Genomic DNA, 6,081 nt, shown 5'->3' with positions numbered 1-6,081 from the left:
TTCATTAGTTGCATTGTAATGCATTTAATATGCGATAGTTTCTTCTTTACTAATATACGAGGGAATTGTTTAATAAGAAGGCATTTTTACTGTAAATTTATAGTTATGCCGTACTGTTGGTGTCAAAATTTATTTCTTTTATTTCCAATTGAATATGATTAACGATCGTTGAATTGATACATTCACGGATTTATGATAGTTTTTATTCCGTGAAAAAAGTGTCATGATGAAATTTATAGTACTGTACGCTAAACGTAGTAGGCAAATTTAACGTCATGCAGTAATAAACTTCATCTTATTTTGCCAACACAAAACATACGTTCAAATAATATAGACAATGTAGTGTAATGTATGTCGTCATAAAATTATCGCTCACAATGGTGACGCAGCTTCCATAAGTAGTCATCAAGTTTTTTTCTGAGATACTTATAAAAAAATCGCCTAATATATCACGATTTATTCCGTGATAGATCCTTCGGAAGATACTCACAATGAAACGGCGCGTCGAGTTACATTGTACGTTTCTTTCGCTCCCGTCGATCCCATAAAAGTCCCAATAATAATTTCTGATGTTTTCCGATGCAACATGTTTGATTTAGTGTCGGACATTTTGTGATCGCATATCTGCCTCGTAAATCTCTCCGCGGTGGCGCCACTGCATAAAAATATCAAACGTCGATGTGTCCGCGTTCAACCCCAATCCCACGTAAAATATTGCCCGTGATTCCGTGCGACGGAAATAGCCTTTCATTCCCGGCTGCCTGATAATTCCAGAATTTCGCGATTTATACTCCAAAAGGTTATAAAAGATACGGCCGCGATTGCGTGTTATTATTAATTGCTGTGCACCACCGATAAAGTGAAACGTTTAGTTTAAAAAAAAAAGGAATGCTCTCAAACGAATATCGGAGGACCGCTCGAAATATACGGTAAGATTATTCGACCAGATTAATCGGTATTCAAATTGAAAACGTACCGAGGAGGAAACGGAAAATAAAACTTCCCCGGCCATCAACGTCTCTATCGCGTATACTAATTACATACGCGGTCTTATCGATTTCGGTATTTGCTTTCTGTCGTTTCTGTGATTGATCGAATCAAACATTTTGGCGGTAAATCTTCCGAGCGTTCCTGTTATTTCGAAGTTTATTATTAACTTATGTATTTAACTTAAAATTTTGCATTAATTTTAACTGTTCGCTTTTAGCTCTGCATTCCTCGCTTAGACTCATTCAAATTTTTGTTCTATTGTTAGTTTTTATAAAAAGATCTGCTACCGCGTGGAATCCAACATGCGGTGATCTATGGAACGATTCGAAACAAATCGATATTCAAGTCAATGCTATTGCACAGTTCTTTCGCGACGTGGCGCTGATCAAAAAGGAGATGCATCGATCTCGTTACTCATTGATCGAAGTATTCGATGGTTAACCATTAAACAAAGCTTGTCGCAGGTCCAGCGCGAGATGCATTTATCTCAGTGACGTCATCGTGATGCACGAGTGGTTGAAATGATAAGTAATGATGTTAATAAATAGTGGAGTCTGCATCGGTGCAAATAGGGAATTGCAGAGTAAAGCCCCCTCACTTGGTTGAATCAGGGGTCGCGCGTGAAAACGGCTGCGCGTGTACTAATCGTGGCGGAAAGGGTGCCGTGAGTTATGAGTGCTCTATGATATCAATGCATCAATTTGACTAAACGAAGGATTAATTTAATAACAAGTCAGCAGATGAGTAGTCGGATGATAAATAGAGAAGGGAAGAACAGTAAACGGTGATCGAAAAGAAGAAGATGTAGGTTGGAATGGGGGAGGTAAGCCTCCGATGTTCCTTATTTTTTCCATCGATTTAACCATCTATGTATTCAAATGAATTTTCATTGTTTAAGATACTTGCAACCGTTACATTTGAATTCGTGTCGCCATATTGTCAATTCTTTTATTCGTTACGTTACATTGTTCCGACAAAGTAGGTAATCTCTTTTTCTATATTTTCAATTTATGATTTACTATTATTATCAATAATGCTTCAATCTATATGTAGATCTGTACAGAAGATTATTGAGAATTCATCTCTGATATCGTATTCATATGATAAGACCATGCTTTTAATATTGAAGGAAGAAACAGTTGAAGATAGAATGGAAATATAGCCGGAATTCTTCAATTTGCGAAACTAATGCAGTAAGTTAAGACCGGTTAGGGTGTCCGAGGATAAGGGGAAAATCCCCTGGTTAGATACGGTAACAAAGTCAGCCGTTGCTTCAATATTGTCGTAATCGCCGTTATTATTATACTGTCAATCATACGTTATTCCCCGACAGAGGAGGAATATAATCATCTCAAATTGTTCGAACAATTCGCGTCGAGTAATTTGTGAAAAGAACATATTATCTATACAAGCCTGACCAAGTCTTGAACATAGGGTTGAAGTATAATAATCATGGTATGGTAATGTAGTATGGTTTAATGGTTGTAGTGTAGTACAGTAATGGGTAATAGTTAATAATTATTAAGAAATAGATCTTAAGAAATAGAAATCGTAGAGATAATTTTTAATAGTAAGTAGTATGTAGTTGTAAAATATTGTAATAGTTGTAATTTGCAATTTTTTATTTTAATAAAAAGTACTTTTTATTAAAGGAGAGTTATTGGAACTGATCCATAATCCATATTCCTTCCTTAACAGGTACTTTAATTTACAGAAGATCACGGTATGTCGTTGATGACGAATAAAATTAACGTAAACGATACAACTTGCTAGCCCATTCACGCGGACGTTAACGTTAGTCAAAATTGCACCTACGTGGATTTGCCTCGTCTTCTCGACGGTACCATGGATGTCGTTCACGGCCCCTAGTTCTCTTGTTTCGCTTCTCGCCGATTTAATCCCGGATTCAGCACTCGATTTGATACGTTACACAGCGGTTTGTATGCCCTAACTCGCCTTACTCAACACGGTACAACCCTGTTCGTATTACTGCTCCTACGACCCGCCCATACTAGATCGCTTCATTTTGTTTCACCCTCGCTTCTCTCATTATCTCGTGCAACCACTTCTCTGCCCCCGAATGTCTTCTTCCCTTTCGCTCGTCGGACCTTTTTCTCCTTTCTGTTTCTCTGTCCGATTCGGAACATCCACCCTTACACGTTCTCCCAAATCCCCATTTTTCTCTTCGTCTCGTTTCTTGGCCGCCGTTCACTATCGCGCTTAATGTTCCTAGTTTCTCGTTTCGCCCTCTCTTTCTTACCCCGTGCAGCATCGGTTACACCACAAGGGTTCGCCTTCATCCCCTGCTGTCTAACCGATGGGCCATGGGTCTTCTTCTCTCCACGGTGAAAAGTGGAAGCGAGAAAGCCCGTTTCCCCAACCAGGTTCGCATTTAAATTAGATTAGATAAGTTAATCAATGCGGTATTCGAAGTAAAACCTGGGATTTCCTGTCAGCCGGTTACCGAAGAGGAATTATTGCCAGCTGGAATCGCGATCGGGGTCGATCTCGTTCGAAATCGAGTCCAGGACCCATCGCGTGCACGGATAGGGTGATAGCTTTCATCTACGGCCGCGTGCCGTGTTCTTGAAAATCCTCGTGTAACCGATCGTCATCCCTTAATTCCGACATTTCCAATTCTTCGTTGCTAATCGATCGTTTCCCATGACTACCAATTTTTCTTGTATCCCCAGGTTAATCTCGATGACTAGTGAAATGTTAATTAGTTTACAGCTCCTACTTGGTTAGTGGGAAGCTTTTGGTTCTGATTTTAATCTTATACGATAACCACCTTACTCATGTTCTCTTTCAGGTAAACTGTGAAACAAAACTGCAGTGTTAACTTGCGATTTTAACTAATTCTTTCATTATGAAGATAATTAAGAAGTGAAAGATATATTTGTATGCATTAAAATAATTTGAATGTTTCAAAAGGTTCACAGATTGGAGCAATTTACTTAATACAAAGCAAACAGCCTGATTACTTCTGGAGCGAACCACGTATACCATTCGAAATGCCAAATCAATTAAATCCACCCAATTAGCGACAACGTTTAAGCGTACGTTGCCCGATACGATATCCACGAGATGTTAATGGATCTTGGCGAATTAATGGGTCGTGACAGAGGGTGTTGGAAGGCGGCGGTGGTTGGGTGCGTTAGCAGAACGTTACGGGCTTCGATTCAGGAAATTAGTAAACTTGCTTTGTAGTTAGCGAATCGTGACGGTCGGATGGAATCTATAGGTCAATACAGAGAGAGTTGCTGGAGCGCGAATGGTCTCGAGTCGAAAAGTTTTTGCCATTTTTCTTTGCACCGGCAACTCGTTAAGACAATTTATATTCTATTCTGTAACGTGGCAGACAGGCCACCTTACCAGAGTTCCCGCCACCCTTCGCCACTCTATTGGCATCGGCAAACAGCACCCTCTGTCACAGGCGGACCGTGTGCCAACTTTTTTCATATTCCAATTAGAATATTTTTCATTGATTTAAAGCCGTACGAAAGCAAATATTAACGGCTTAACACCACGATAAATTTGCACTGCCAATGGCCCCGGGACGAGGTTCCTCCGTTCTCGGACCGATCGAGGGTGGAGAGGCGTAAAGGACCACTCTCTAACACCTCTCTGCGAATGCTAACTTTATGACTCACGAAAACTCTCGTAACATTAATCACCACCCCATTGTCCTCCTTCGCGTACGTATTTGAAATCGATACCAGTTACGAAAACGCCAGCCAACAAGACTTTTTCCACGGTTTATTGCGTACCGGTTGTCCCGTTGCCTTTCCCTGCGAAACATCGTTTCCGGTTCATTAGGCTTGCGAGCGATGATTTCCAATGACTTGTCGACATTGGGGGATGATTTGATAATTCATGAACTAATGTTTCTATATTTTTTCAGGTAATATTAATTTTATTATACAATAAGAAATTTATTTTGGATAAGCAGTAGAGATGGCGACTTTCCACCATGAGCCTCAGATTTTGTAAAAGCAAAAGTTTCAGTGATTCAAGATAGAAGATTAATAAAAGAATAAAAGAAAATATTTCTAATGAGGTAAATTTCTAAATTCTAATGAATAAATTATAGGATGTTCAATGAATGTTGCCTTTATTGAGATATTTATATGATATTGTATATATTTTTTATATGATCTTTGTATATCTGCGGAAGCGATTATATGTTTCTTTAAATAATTCATGTTTTTAGGTTTATTTTATTATAGAATGTATAAGGAATTTGTTAACATTCAAGTTGTCATCTATTGAAATTATGCAAATCCTAACAATTTTTTTTAGCGAACACTGTCTAACTTTGATTGATAATTAATGTGTTAAAAATGACACCAGTGTCTTCCCTTATGATTGATGAGTTCATTACGATCCCTTGCATTTCATTGTCAGTCCTAATGGTCTTAGTAATTTTCGCCCTCAATTTGCATATTTTTTCTCTCTCAATTACCAGTGTTAAGATATTTAATGTTGACCGTTTAATTATTAAATTTGATTTCAACTTTTAAATTTTAACTGAATGTTTTTTTAAAATCGAAACAGATTTAGTAAATACAAGAAAAAGGGGAAAAGGATGCATATTGGAAAATTGAAGAATCAATGAAAAGTACACAGAGTAGTTTTATAATTACCATAATACGTGTTCCATTTATTAAATTGGAGATATAATACACAAGCGATAGATAACACGTATGTATAATTTATACAATACTTTATACAGATTGTCTCTACCTCGTTCGCTTAGCAATTTATCTAAATATACTGTACAGTAACGCTGAATGCTCGATTAACTCGGTGGTACACTAGATTTTCTCTTCCTCTTAATTGTGCCACGGCATCCACTTCGTCCTTTTTTTATATGCCACTTTGTTTTTTTATTCAGAAAACATCGATTAAACCGAACGACGCAGATTGGTGTATGGAAAGGCGGTTCGCCGCGAAAACCGGGGTTGATTTGAATGTTTTTCTGCACGCGACTTCCAGTCATTTATTGATAATCTACGTGTCCTTTTAGACGCACGTTTCATGCGATTATACATATTTATATCTACGTTTCTATTTTGCTTGCCTTTTCTC

At 38.0% G+C, this 6,081-nt stretch overlaps 1 long non-coding RNA gene across 2 annotated transcripts; it reads left to right on the top strand.

Moving 5' to 3' along the window:
* Positions 1 to 735: 735 nt before the first annotated feature.
* Positions 736 to 2,648, top strand: LOC143265823 (uncharacterized). Of its 2 annotated transcripts, none has more exons than XR_013040569.1 (4): positions 736 to 929; positions 1,455 to 1,813; positions 1,889 to 1,968; positions 2,044 to 2,648. It is a non-coding gene; the product is annotated as an uncharacterized LOC143265823 (long non-coding RNA). The 2 variants fall into 2 exon arrangements; XR_013040568.1 differs by having other exon boundaries at positions 1,256 to 1,813; positions 2,044 to 2,646.
* Positions 2,649 to 6,081: the final 3,433 nt, after the last annotated feature.

Source organism: Megachile rotundata, chromosome 15 (genome assembly GCF_050947335.1).
Source record: "Megachile rotundata isolate GNS110a chromosome 15, iyMegRotu1, whole genome shotgun sequence".
NCBI lineage: Eukaryota > Metazoa > Arthropoda > Insecta > Hymenoptera > Megachilidae > Megachile > Megachile rotundata.
The sequence above is the reverse complement of the archived record's forward strand: the minus strand, read 5'-3'. Positions and strand labels throughout refer to the sequence as shown.